Source organism: Acanthochromis polyacanthus, chromosome 4 (assembly GCF_021347895.1).
Source record: "Acanthochromis polyacanthus isolate Apoly-LR-REF ecotype Palm Island chromosome 4, KAUST_Apoly_ChrSc, whole genome shotgun sequence".
Taxonomy (NCBI): Eukaryota; Metazoa; Chordata; class Actinopteri; family Pomacentridae; genus Acanthochromis; species Acanthochromis polyacanthus.
In genome coordinates, this window is record NC_067116.1 from 42284979 (window position 1) to 42300336 (window position 15358).

Here is a 15358-nt window from a genome sequence, read left to right on the forward strand (position 1 = left end):
ACACTACTTGCCAGTTGAAAACGTATAAATGGCACTTGGTTAGTACAAACTCATTCACTGGGTTACCGCATAATTTGATCCTAAATAACAGACTACAAAATCACAATGTTCCCTTATTTATTTAGCTGTTGTTCTGTCAGAGTCTCCCCCTTGTGGCTGATTCTGGGATCTCATATCTTCATGCTCCACAACAGAATCAACACACTTCCTTGAGGTGTTTTGTAAGGGGTAACTTAGTTGAAAGTGATTTCTCAGACTAAGATACAATTTGTTATTTTCCATATAAGATTTAATATACTGCTAAAAAAAAAAGAGAGAAATCTCTTATGGGGATGTAAGATTTTGTTGATCCAACAAACACAAAGAATATGTTAAACTTGCTTTGTGGTGCAGCCTCAGATTGTAGTTCAGATTTGAAAATACATTACATCTATTGGATTAAACCATCATAACTGACTCTAATCCTCCTCATCAGCCGACAGAATGAGCACCAATTTGGGTCAGAAACAGTTCTCACATAGATGACATTTAGAATTCTCTACCAAAATCTCTCTACAGGTGTGATGCTGGGCCTCTTTGCTGATGATCTGAGATGTGTTCATGTAAATCTCAGATGACATGCTCCCTTAGACATCTCTGCTGCTTGTCAATCCCTACATCTCAGCTGAAGACGGCTCAGAGGTCCAGCAGCTTCCAGCCTCCAGATGATCCTCTGAGCAGAAGCAGAGCTGACATGTGTGGTCGCTGACTTGCCGGTGGGCTTTTTAAAACCTATTTTGCTGCCTGGTTTGTTGCTATGGACTGCTTGTTACTGATAAGAGCCGGTCAAAGCTTTTCCATTTCCACCAATGTTCCTCAGAGCAGAAGCCCACCTGCTGTGCACCTATCAAACATACGTCCCACATATACCGAGACGCTCGGCTGCTGCAATCACAGAAACAAGAGATTAAAAATAGCTGCGATAATGTAAACACCTGCAGAACACAAAGCAGAGCGAAACGTGCAGCGTTTGCACGAGGTGAAGCTCCAGCTGCGCGCTGATCGTGGAAGCTGTGGTTTGTCAGGTTGACAGACCGAGCTGCACCGCTGCATGCTGCTGTTGTGGAGCTGCCCTTGTTCCTTTGCACTGCGGCGACAAAGACGCTCCTCCAGCGGCTCTTTTCAAAGCCGTTGTGGCATAAATGCAAAAAGAAGAGAAAGAAGGAGAAAAAGGTGGTTATCGGCTGAAGAAATGAATCAATTTGCCAGCATGAATCACCGCTCGATTTCCCAAAAACAGCTCCAGCATTTGCAGCAGCAGCAGCTGGCCCTTTGTAGGCTGCTTCTTCCTCACTGTGTGCAGCTTCACACACATTTCTCAGGTCTGAGGGCGTCTCAGTCAATAAATCCTGCAAGAGCTTGACCCGGAGGAAAGGAGGCTCTGAGCGTCGGTCAGAACTAAAAAACATTAACAAGATGTTTTTGCTCACTAGTGGAAAGCAGAGCATTAATTCTGCGCATCTTTGTTCATCACTTTTAGTTTTATGAGATTATTGTTTGGTCATTTTTGTTGCTGCAGCTCAGAGATTGAGACCACTGAGCATTTAGAACAGCAGACACTTAAATCTGAACAATCACAAATGCATTTGCAATATTACTTTTCACTATAGTTTGTGCAATATTACGTGTTTTCATATGTAACGTTTAAGTTTCATGCTCAATATGTGTAATACTTCTACTTTGTGTGCAATAGTTCAGGATTGTTCATTATTTTATTTTTATGCACAATATTTCATTTTCATGTCCAGTATTTTAGTTTAATTTGCAATATTTGAGTCTGATGTGTGATTTTTCAGCTTCATCTGCAGTAGATGTACAGTATTTTCTAATCATATGCAATATTATAATTTCATGTGCAATATTTCTTCATCATACGCATTTTTGTGTCATGTATTATTATTATTATCATGTGCAATTTTCCAGTTTAATACGCAGTATACCTTTATTATGTGTAATTATTTTGATTGTATGTGCAATATTAAATTTTTCAGTACAGTATTTTGGTTTAAATTGCAATATTCAAACTCGGTGTGCAATATTTGATTTTGATATATTTGAACTTCATGCGGAATATTTCAGTTTGAGTTGCAATATTTTTATACAGTCCAATATTCAACATCATTTGCAACATTTTACTTCAGTTTACAGTATTTGTTTATCATGTGTAATATTTCAAGTACATGTCCAGTTTCGCCTAATCATGTGTAAGGCAGGAGGTCCTCGATTTACGACGTCCTCAACTTACGGCATTTCGTCATTACGTCAGTACTGATTACGTGGACGAATACGTCGTCACGCGGCGCTATAAGACGGCTTTGTTTACATTTGCCGCCACATTGGATTATGCTATGTTTGTTAGCTTCATTATGACACCCAAGCATAAGTCAGACTTACAGTTTACATTTTTTACGGTATTTTGCTACTGAGTTGTGTTTCAGTGTGAGCTAATGACTGTTTTTCTTTCTTTAGGTGTACAAATATGTAAACTGATCGATATCGTGATGCACGTAACGGCTTTTTTACATTTTCATTGGAGTTTCGACTTACGGCGAAAATCGACATAAGTTGAGGACCCCCTGTATTTCAGCTTTATATGCCATATTTTTATCATTTATTATTTAATTTCATATGCAATATTTCTTCATCATATGCATAATTTTTCTTTTCTCATGAATTATTTTCCAGTTTCATGTACAATATTCCTTTATTATGTGTAATATTTAGATTTTATGTGCAATATTTCATTTGCATGTACAGTATTTTAGTTTCATTTGCCATATTTCTTCATCATGTGCAATATTTCAATATCAGTGACAATATTTTTATGTCATGTTCAATATTCAACATCCTTGTAATATTTGACTTCAGTTTGCAGTATTTGTCATGTGTCATATTCAAATTAATGTGCATTTTTGTGTGCAGTATTTCAGTTTCATTTGCAGAATTTCTTTATCATGTGTAATGATTCAACTTCATGTGCAATATTTATTAATCATGTGTACTATTTCAGTTTTATTTGCAATATTTTTACATTGTGCACTATTTTAATTTCATGTTTAGTATTTCAGTACCAAATGTAACATTTTACTTTCACTTGCAGTGTTTTATTTACATGTGCAATATTTCAGTTTTATTTGTCATATTTCCTAATCAAGTGTAAAATTTTAGTTTCATGAGGATTATTTCCAATTAATTTGTAATGTTTTTGTCGTGCAAGATTTTAATTTCACGTATAATATTTCAGTTTCATTCAGGACTCATTCACTACTTCAGTATCGCTGCTGTTGTTATAAATCATAAAATCTTATCGTTACAGCGAATGCCACAGCTGTGGAAACTGGAAGGACAAGAAAAATGATGGCAGTGCTGATTTTTTTTTAAAAAACGACAGACTGTAAATAAGAGGAGGAATATAAAAACTGTGCGTTCTGGAGCGTCCTGCTCTCAGAAACACCTGGACCGCCTCGCTTCTTAATGAGCTTTTGAGAAACTGCTGCAGGCCTTTGGTTTATTAATGTGGAGGAGTGAGCAACACAAAATGTTCCCAATTAAAATGAAGATAAATTGCAGCAGCAGGTCCCTGTTGTGGCTCTACTTCTGTATGCGTCTCTAAATCCTTGCCATGCAGACAGGTCATTAAGCTGTGAAGGCTGCTGTGGTCCTGCAGCTCAGCATCACATCCATCTGTACAGAAGAACCTCCGCTGGAGACGGAGCTCATCGGGAGAATCCAGTGATTTACGGTGCTTCTCAAAAATGTGCTGCATCATAAAAACTTCTCAGCTTTCTCATGTTGACTTTTAACTTGCAGTGTGTAATAAATACAAGTAGAAATACAGCCAGCAGTGTGCAATTATGGTTTAAAAAAATGGTAAAAATCTGAATCTGTCCTGTTGTTCTGATAAACAACCATCAACAGAAGGCTACGGTGAGAAAATGTCAGCAAAATTAGGTCAGTTTAAACTAGAAATTTAGTGAAATATTTCATCTTTGCTTCCTAAAATATATTTAATACACAACAATTTTTCATATGTTGCTGCTTTTAAAGACATGAAACCTGCCTTACCCTTCAGTTTTTTAGGTGTTTATGCATTTTTAAATGTCGGTAGATCTTAATCGTGGATGTTTAACAATAAATAAACTTTTTATGGTGTATGTACATTTACAATTTTTACATTTTAGAAGAAGAAATTGTTGTAATTTTCAGGCCGCTAGAGTTAATAATTACAGTGGAAACACTATATAAATGCATTATATTATTGGAGATTCTAGTTATACTATTAAACAGTAAACCTTTTTTTCTATTATATAGTGCTGAAATCAATTATATGGTCATTTATTAAGTAAATTCCAACTGTAACATGGTAAAAAAAATGCAAGAAAACACCTGCAACCACAGTTTCAAGCTGCTTAAAAAAAATACAGGACGGTAGGATTTCCTCTTTCAAACATTGCCACAAACTGTCCTGTAATCAGTTCAAGGTTCTATAAATAAACCTTTTATTTATAGAACCTTAAATAAACGTATTCAGGTCCATTCTAGACAACAGTAAGATCAATGTATGTAGGTTGCTGCTGTGATTCTGAATAGGAAAAGAAACTAAATAAACAAAAAGCAGAATCCAACCAAAAATGATCTTAGTCGATGAATCAAGCTTAAAGATGAAGACACACTATGCCAAGATAGAAATATACTAAAGAGTATGCTCTTATTGGAAAATACTGGATAGGGAGAGTTTGATGTTGCCTGTGCTGCAGAAAAAGGAATCTGTGCTTGCATAGAGCCAGTCAGGTCATTCTTTCTCTTAAATTTCCAGAGGAATAAAACCAGCCATCCATTCGGAATTCCAGTTAGAAAAATCGGGATCTCATGCTTGAAGGATGGGGATGCTACTCCAAACAGCGTTGGTTGGAATGGATCGGCTTACATGACCTGTGGGGCACAAAGGGGATATGTTTTGTATAACTTTTTTTCCATTTTCCGGAGTTTGGTCTCCGTTGATTTAATTTCAGATGTCCCTCTGCTCAGAAATGTTCCTAAGGTGTTCCCAGGCCAGATGAGATACGTAATCCCTGCAGTAGATGCGAAAAAAAACCCTAATTTTACACTAGTCCTCTCCTGTTAACTTCCCTGTGACCTCTCAGATTCATCTGTGGTGTTTCAGTTGATATTTGACGACATTTTTATGACACAAACTCTGCTGTGTTAATTTCATATTTACCTTATCTGACTGTAATCACTCTGGCACCATTTGGTTCCCAGCAGATCAAACATTTCTGACGCATTTTCGTGAAAAGGGAACAACAGTTTTGTTCTGCTGCTGTGATAGCTTCATGCATCACAGCAGCCTTTTGTGTCTTCTCCTTCCTCTTCTCTTTGTGGCTCAGCGTGGCGCCACTCTGATGGCTTCATCTAATGGAACATGAATCAAAGAGCGATCATCTGCTCGTTCCTCCCTACAGCATCACACATTTATCAGTTATGTGCAGAGAAATGCAGCTTCACTCCTTCCCGCCTCCTCTTTCCATGGAAATACTTACAGCAAAGTTCCCAAAAGTTATTTTTTTCCAGTCGGCCAGACGCTCAATGAGCTGTTTACCCCGTTATCGTCTCTGACCGCGACACCAAATCAAATGGAAAAGCACACACACACATATATATGTGTAGCCTGAGGGGGAGACACTGGAAAGATATGAGATCCACATCTGCACAGCAGCTTGGAGCTCCTAAATGGAGAGTTTGTGCCTCTGTGGCCGACTGCTGCCCCCGAGGGAACGTTGTCTGGTCGGGTTTGGAGGAGCAGCTCAGTCTGTAAAAGGCTTTATAAGCTCTGAGTTGTAGTAATCTGCAGGAGCAACCAGGTTAGTCTGGAGTGATGCTGGAGGAGGGAAGGAGCTTTTGAAGATGTGTGTTTATCATTGCATGGGGTCATTTTCATCCTCCGATTGTTTCATTTGTAAAGCAAAAAATAGTTCTAGATGACAGAAAAACAAAAACTTTTCTGCTTAAATGTTTCTCAAAGACATCAGACTTGGTTTTCATTCACTCAGATGCACTTTTATCAAACATCGGATGAACTGACCGCTTATAAATCTCTGCTTCTTTGATGCCACGATTCAGGCCTGGAGAACCGACACTTTGGTACCAAGTCAATGTCAAAATTCTGAAAAGGGGTAAAGATGTATGTTTTTGTGAGGTATCTTTGGATACTGAAGGTACTGGATAATATGGAGTACTGAAGATAAGTGCAGGTGCAGGATCAAGCTGCACAAGATTGGAAAAAACTGACTAAAATTTATTGAAAGGTTTAATAATTTAAAAAAAAGACTGAAGTGATCTGCCAAGCAAGTTAAACATCAATAGATGTTATTTTTACTGTTACTTCTTGAAAATTAGCAGTGATTTTCCTGAAAAAAGTTCGTGGACGATTTCGTGAGAGTACCCAGATAGCAAACTATGGGTGAATCAATGTTGAATCTATGTTGAGACCTAATGTCGAAATTATACAGAAAGCGCAAGGTTGATAAAATGTTGAGTCAACGTTTGCTTTTCAACCATAAATCACACTTTACCCAGATAGCAAAAGATGTTAAATCAATGTTGAATTAGGGTTAAGAAGGTTGAATTGTGGTTACGGTTGAAGACTGATGGTTGGATCAACGTTGATTCAACAACATTTCGTCAACATTGAAGTTTGTGTTTAAAAGATACCATTGAATCTACGTTGTATTTTGGTTTAATTAAAATGTTTGACAGGTCAATGTTTAATTAATGTTGAATCTATGTTTGCAAACATCTAATCTATGTAAGCAAACATTGACTCAACATTTTATCAACCTTGCGCTTTCTGTATAATTTCGACGTTAGGTCTCAACATAGATTCAACATTGATTCACCCATAGTTTGCTATCTGGGTAGCCATTTTGAAAAGGGGCAAAATCCGACTTCAGCTGCCTGTAGTGGAATGATGATCCACAAGGGGGCAGAATGCATACATCAGGTTATATACAACAGGTTTTTAATGAAACTATTTATCATGTTGATGAGATAGAAGTCTTAGAGACTCGTGTATCGAATATGATGCAAACGGTTTTACAGGGTTAATGTGAAATCCTAATAAAATCCTCCAACTGATGTGGTTAACCTCCTTTGGTCTCAGAAGTAACTGAGCAGTAACCTTGGTAGCTCTGTTGACACACAACTGAAGCTCATCAAACTGTAAAGTAGATAAACAGTGTTTGCTCTTTGTTCATTATTTACTCAATCCAACTGTTCCTGGTTACAGTTGCTAAGTTATCGTTACTAATTACCCTTCAGGGGAATCATACAGTCAGCCAATTACATGAAACTTTTGTAAATATTGCTGGCACTCCCTCAGAGTAAACTGACCTTTCAGCTTCTCAGTAATACAAATCAGCCAGTTTTCATACTGCACTGTCATGAAGTGAAATTAGAAAATGTCTGGCTGCTTAAGAACTTGATATTTGAAAAAGATGCACTTGCAGAGTAGACTTTGAATTAGAATAGCGGTAAACCAACTTTAAACTAGCAATAAAAATCAGTCAGTTCTTCCCGTCTGACCTCCTCAGAATCAGCTGATTTTTTATTTACAGTAACTTTAATAGATTTTTTTGAAGCCTTGCAAAGTTTTACCTTCAAACTATAAAGATTTTTAGAGTTACAGGTCCTTGAAGTACATAAAGGTGGGTTGAAGCTTAGGTTTTAGTACAGAAGATAAACACTAGATAAACTGCAACCAAATCAGTTTGACATTCATTCAAGATGTCACAATGTCAAGTCAAACTCTCAGTTTTGTTCTCTTTTTGTTTCTATTTATATTTTTCTTTCTATAACCAGCTTTGAGCATCAATATTATGATATGTTATAGTTTTAACAGAAAAACTGCAGCAGTTTAATGTCTGACAGAGAGTCAGTGGAACAGTCATTGGTACCCTGGATGTGTCTGTTTTCTGATAATTCACTGGATAAAACCTTTTTGAAATGTGCATTTTCAGTCAACTTTAGGATCATATCAGCGCACGTGACAGGTGGTTGATCAGAACAGGTTCTAACAAATGAAAGGTCTCATTTTCACCAACAGAAAAGTTCAAAAGTTTGGGGTCACTCAGACAATTTCATGTTTTCCATTAAACTCCCACTTTTATCCATGTGCTAACATAACTGCACAAGGGTTTTCTAATCATCAATGAGCCTTTCAACAGCATTAGCTAACACAATGTAGCATTAGAACACAGGAGTGATGGTTGCTGGAAATGTTCCTCTGTACCCCTATGGAGATATTCCATTTAAAAAAATCAGCCGTTTCCAGCTTGAATAGTCATTTACCACATTAACAATGTCTAGACTGGATTTATCATTCATTTAAGGTTATCTTCATTGGAAAAAAATGGCTTTCCTTTAAAAAATAAGTGTATTTCAATTATCTATGTCAGATGATGATATTTTTCCTGTTAAAACAATGTTCTAATACAGGGATATTTGTATAAATAATGCTATTTAAACACAAAATTTTGTCGCTCCCTTATGTATTGTGAAAATATTCATAGTAGGAAGGTAAAACTTCACATGTCTTCATCAAATATACTAAAGTTGTTGCACATAAAGATTTGCTGGTGGGAGCCTTTTCCAGATTTAAGAACACACACATGCATGTGTTCTTGCACGGTATATTCAATTTCAATTCAATATTCAATTAAATTAAATTCAATATACTTTATTGTCCCACTTGGGGAAATTTGTCTTGGACTCAGAGCTGTGCTACCAGTATTGCACAAAAAACACATAAAAACAATATTGCACATAAGACACATAAAAAAAAACAATATTGTGCGTAAAACACATAAAAGCAGTATTGCACATAAAACACATAAAAAAAACCTGTATTGCACATAAAACTGTATTGCACATGTCCCGAAGGTCACACATGACACAAACATACGCTATAAAAATTAAAAATAAAAATAATTGCACAATATTTGTACTTCTAGTGAATACAACTGTGGAGAAGTGAAGCCTCTCCTCATGTGGAGCTGCTCAGGCTCCTGAAACGTGATAAAAGTAATTACAGCGTTCAGCCGTGCATGTAGAAAACGCTGATAACACCTTCACTCTGAGAGCTCTTCAACAATGATTCTGTCTGTCTGTCCTGGACAATTACAAGCTGCGCAGAATATGACTCATCTTGAGTGAAGACTTAATGTAAAAAAGAAAAAAAAAAAACTACTTGTAGCTCTTCACACAGCCGTCTAGTGTACCTTGGCATGCATGCTTTACCTGCATAAAAAGAAGTTACACATTTTACACAGAAACAGCAGCCAGTGCCTCGACGTTTTCACATTTTACTTTCACCGCAACGCTTCCCTTCCACTATTTTCATAACCTAATTACTCCTCAAAGCATTACAAGTCTGTAATTACTCATAATGTTGCATGCAGACAGTTTGCAATCTCTCTGTAGATACACGGCATCACACTCATTTCTAGTAATTAGCGCAAATTAAGCCACAGCCAAGGGGCTTTTCGCTGATGTTCTTTTCTAAAAGTCGATTAGGTTTAAATTCCTTTATTACCAGCCTCAAAAGCACCCAGTGCAGCAACAGCAGGATTTGTTTATGTAGTGCTTTGGGGGTCCAGCGGTCACGCATTTCCCGATAAGAACGATCAGGCTGCTCTTTGTGTCCGCAGTAGATAGCTGTTCGTCCGGTGCATTAATTCGGAGTATTTTTTATCAGTGAAGCTTATCACAGTTGCACGACTTCTGGCATTCAAAGCAGCAGCGTCATTTTTCTCTTTAGCAGCTCCCAGAGGAAACCCGTCATCTTAAAATGAGAAGCTTAACAGTTCTGGGAAAGTCACTAATTCGATTTCCTGCTGAGAGTTTAATGAGAAGATACCAGATGTGCGGCTTAGCTTAGCATCAAGACTGACAGTGGAGGGGAGCAGCTGGCCAGGTCGGGGAAAAAATATTCTACTTACAAGCACCCCCAAACTTTGCTAAAAACTACTGTCTGTTTTTACCAGGTCTATTTTTTTGGCTTTAACTTCCTCAAGTCTTGTCGTCCTGATGCGATAGCCAGGCGACCAACAGGATCTTTAGGTGGTCGTTACATCCTGGAAGGAAACAGTCTGGAATATAAGCTCCTGCAAACCACAAACTGTAGTTTTATGCTTTCGTGTTTGTACAAATAAACAACAGAGAATTTGAGAAGTAGTGGCGGGCACATTTTGCTATTTAGAGTCAGAATTCTCAGTATAGTAATCTTTACACTAAGCTAACCATCGCCCATAGATTGCATAAAAAAGATGAATGATGAAAACTGAAGACAATGCACAAGTGTCCTGAAGTGCAGTACCATGGGTTGCCACTAGGAGCTGGCTCCAAAAACCTCAAGCTCCCATAGACTCCCATTCAAAAACCACCATGAAAAGCTAAGTCAATGAAGTTTTTCCACGTCTCATTATGATTATTTTTGGGAAATTGTCTCCTTCTGATAATAATCCCACAATTAAATAGAAATAAGTGGCCATCCCATCTCAAATCATCACATTTTTAGAGCAGACTGCTCACTATCTCTAATTTCTATAACGTAAATCTAAATATTTCATAAGATATTTGTGAAATTGGACAATGCTCACCGACTTTCAGGCTGTTATTTTTTTGTGCACTGAAACTTGAGTCCATGTTTGAATGACAAAATCTCAGGAACTATTAAAGGTAAAAGCCTTAAATTTTCATTATTTCTCATCATGTCATTGATTCAGATTCTGCAATTTTGTACAAGTACATCAGGTAATCTCTTATTATCAATGAGTCAAATTTTTTTCTAAATAAAGCTGCCATTAAAAGTGCCGGTTTTTTTAAACATATATTGGCAAGAAAATGATACAGAAGTCAACTAGTGACATTTTCTGAACCAGACGTATCTTTATGTCACAATAAGACTCCTCCAAAACTAATAATAACTTTATTAATATAGCACCCTTAAAGAACAGCATTCACAAAGTGCTTTGACAGTCAAAACATGCAACACAGACAATCAGCACAAACAAAATGCTCACTTATGCTCCAGAAACCACCAAAAAAAACAGACGACCAGGAAGTTGCAAACTGGATGCTTCAAAAACGATACTTCACAAAACCAGTAGGAGATACTCCAGTGGTTTGGTCCATCTTTTACATCCAGTCTCTGCTGATGTTTGGTTTTAGCTTCATATTTAGCTTTATAAGGGACAGGAATCTTTTCGTTTAACTTAGGAAGACATTAAACAAACACTTTTCTTTAAGATATAGTTTTGGCCTTTATTGTGTAGAACAATGTAGAGAGACAGGAAACATGGGTCGAAGAGTGGGGGACTGACGTGCAGTAAATGGCCATGGGCTGAATTCACTCAGCCAGCTGAGCTATCTGGGCACCCAACAAGCACCTTTTTAAAAACTTTTTTCTTCTAATCATGCATCGTTAATCTTGGATACAAACACGTGTACGGTATCTGACATTTATCTTACTACAATAAACATGCGGAGGCCTTTGCTGTGTCAAACATGTTTTCCAACTTTTCTGAAAAAACTCACACGGTGGAAATGTGTGCTTCAGTGATTTCACCGAAGCTGCGACATCCACCTCTAAACATGACTGCTTCCAACCGCAATCAGCGTCCAACTGCTGCACGAGAAACGCATCACTTTCCTCAAATTCAATTAAACTCAAAAGGAGGCTTTGGACTGTGTAAACGGTGTGTGTTGAGGTTATTTACAGTCCCTCAGCTTGCAGCATGTTGATACGTGTTGGACAGTAAGATAAGCATGTTTCCTTCTCCTTGGAGCAGAGCCGGCCCACGGCATAGGCGGCCTAGACCGTTGCCTAGGGCGCCATCTGGTGAGGGGGCGCCAAATGGCAGTCTCCCTCTCAGTCTTTCTTTCCTTTTTTTTTAAATTTTTTTTTATTCACTTTCTTAATGCACCATTATGTTTACTCTCAGTCTCTCAACCTATAAATAACTACAAATTTTGTGAAACTTAAAATAAAACTCGTTTTCACTAATCATGACTCACAACTCTCGCGAGTTGTGAGTCACGCATGCATCCTTTTCCATCTGATCTGCGGCGCCGCCGCCGGGGCGGCGCCCCGCGCTACTACAGCATGCTGTTGAGTTTACAAGGTGAGTGAGTGGGGGATGGGCAGCGCATCCCATCAGTTTATTGATGAGATGGTCGTCGTCGTAGCGCTGTCATTTTTGTAAACATAAAACTTTTATCATGAAAAGGCTGTCCAAGCCTTCGGGTGCTGCTTTCAGAAAGCGAAGAAGAGAAGAGGAGGAGAAACGGGCTCAAAGTCGAGGTATATATTCTTTGGATAATGACATAATTCGACCTTTCATCTGGATGTCAATTTACGATTGTGCTAACGCTAGCTAAGTCAAATGCTACTTATTATGTGCTATAACCTACCTCTATTTGTTGAAACATCATACATTCTTGCCTGTGCCAGTTTATTTAATAGAGCAGACGTTTTACCTCGTTGGTTTAGTCACTTTTGTGCATAATCCACAAATTCATGTAATGTGCAAGCATGTTTCTTTTGATCAGATGCTCTGAGAAAATATCTACAGCCACGACAGGGGCCAACTGTAGAAGCTGCTGCAGAAGAGGCAGCAAGCTCGGTCTCACAGTTACCTTCTCCTGTGGCTGTTAGTGACAGTGACAGTGAACATTGTAAGTTGAAAGGATTACTAATGTTTATGTAATAGTTTTGTTGGAGTGGTATGAGATACTCCACTGTCTATGACTTATATATGTTATTATGTTGGCTCACCAAAAAGTCAATAATCTATTATTTGGTGTTTTACACAGCATCTCAAGCATTAAGCAGAAGCACAGCAGTGATTGAGACACAACTTCAAAATGTTGATGCTGGTGAGCATTACAATAGCAAAGTAGTAGCAATGTAATTATACGTCTTATATAAGATTTGAATCAAATCCATCCACTTTATGTTTTGTATTATATAATTTTCACAAAAACAATTGAGGAAAAAAAGTAATTCTTAAAGATCTATATGTTTTTGCTTTGTACAGGAGCAGTCAGTGAAGCACCAAGCAGCAGCACTGTAATTCTTCAGACACCACCTCAAACGGTTGAACCAGGTGAGTATTATACATTTTGTATTATATATAGGAATATACATTCATTCTATTTTATATATATATATATATATATATATATATATATATATATATATATATATATATATAAACTCGTGAGAAAAGCATACACAATTACTTAAACAATCAATACATCATGTTATGGTCATTTGTTGGCAAATAAAAGAAAGAGTAAAAAAAAAAAATCTTGGTGTTCTTCAAAAATATGGTACAATTTAGTGTTTTAGTTTGTTGCTCACTGTGTGCATTATCTTTATTTAATGCCAGAATGCAAATTATGCATACTTATCATACTTTGAAAAACAAATATATTTTCTGCATTTTATAGAAATATTTGAATCACAGTAAAAAAATAAATAAATAAAATTTATTTGTCCTGTCATTGACATCTTGTGTATTTTAATCTCTTACAGAAGGACCCAGCACCAGCAGTCTCAATACAATCCGCCAGCCTACAGGCGCTCCATCAACATCAACAGATGTATGTGAGCCCATCTCAGCAGCCCCCATTGATCCCGCTGATTGGCCACCCAACTTGTCTGATTCAGAGAGGACTGAATTGGTTAGTCGAGGACCACCTGTAATAAGGTCAGACTTCTCGTTCCCCAAAAAACAGGATGGAAGAAGTTGCCATCACCGCCATTTCTTCAGACTGTTGACCAATGGGGAAAAAATCAAAAGGTCATGGCTCATGTATTCAAAAAAGAAAGATAGTTTGTACTGTTTCTGCTGCAAGCTCTTCTCACAGAAGACTTTTAAACTTAGCAAGGATGGCACTGATGAAACAGGAAAAGCACAAACAAACGGGGACAAAAAAAAAAACACTTTGGGGGTGTTTTTGAAGAGGAAATAACAGTATGACATGGTTAAAACCTACAAAAAGTGGATTTTGCATGATATAGCTCCTATTGTTATGATTATGTTAACAAATTAAAGCAGGTCTTTAGTGTAGACACCTCTGCTGAATCTCTGCGCAGAGATTTATGGGAAAGTGTATTGGATTCGAAGGGGGGGGGGGGCGCCGTATTACTATTTTGCCTAGGGTGCCTGTGAACCTAGGGCCGGCCCTGCCTTGGAGTGTTTTTAATTTTTGAAGGGTCGGAGTGGAACTTGTAAAAATAAATGCTGCATATTCCACAGAAGGTTTTACTTTGTAGGAGGAGGTGAATCTCCACCTGTCACTCTGTAAAAGAAAGCAGAAATTCATGTTTTTTCGCACAACAGCGTGATATCTAAGTTAGCCTGTATCATATTCTAGCATTTTCATGAGACTGTCGTATTGCTGCACGTCCACTTCTTGTCTGATTATTGCAAAAAATGTCTTGGAACTGCTGATGTTAGTCCATAAAAGCAAACACAGGCTGGCCTGAGATGTACACTCTAAAAAGTAATGTTTGGACTGAACAAAAAAATAACAGTTTGCATCCACGTTTTGGAGTTCTGATAACCTTTAATGAAATAATATTTAACCAACATTCTGCATTGAGCTAAAGGAACTAGTTTTTCCCTTTACAATCAAAGGTATTTTTAATCATCACTTGCTGTATGATTAGCTGTGTAAACACATTTCTAAAAAGTCATAGCAATCATGTTTTTCCAACTAGTAGGAAAATGAATTGTGCTATCAACTTAATTACAAGTTTTAAGTTACTCTGAAATTCTGACCTCAAAGTGTAGAAAAGCTTTCATTAACTTCTCAATTTGACTTTAGTTAAAAATCAACTAATGCAGAAATTTGTTTAAATTGCAACATTACTGTGTCAGCTCAAGTCATCGAAATAATGTTTGCAACCAAAAAAACAGTTAATCTAAATCAGGAAATTATACATTTTATCTTGCAGCTGTGCGTTTAAATGGTGGGATAAATTTAGTTGAATTCATTTTTAGAGTGCTGGCAAGTTGCTATGATGGAGTTTTGTATTAATTTGGACAAAATTCTGGACTTTTCTTGTCACACAAACAAGTGAATTAATTGAATCTGTCAAATTTATTTTACGAGCGGAAACCTCGTCTGACACGAAACTCTTCGTATCCGGACAATTCACACAAGTTACCAAAAGTCTAGTTTAAAAAAAAACAAACAGAAAAATGGCAAATTATTCTCAGCCTGGTTTCAAGAAGCCAAACTGTGAAGCTTT

The 15358-nt window shown here is 37.3% G+C and overlaps 1 long non-coding RNA gene across 2 annotated transcripts; it reads left to right on the forward strand.

Moving 5' to 3' along the window:
* Window positions 1-11891: 11891 nt before the first annotated feature.
* On the forward strand, window positions 11892-13832 carry LOC127533609 (uncharacterized). 2 transcript variants are annotated; one of them, XR_007941373.1, is made up of 5 exons: window positions 11892-12397; window positions 12646-12771; window positions 12910-12972; window positions 13134-13202; window positions 13634-13832. It is a non-coding gene; the product is annotated as an uncharacterized LOC127533609 (long non-coding RNA). The 2 variants fall into 2 exon arrangements; XR_007941372.1 differs by having other exon boundaries at window positions 11899-12771.
* The last annotated feature ends 1526 nt before the right edge of the window (window positions 13833-15358 follow it).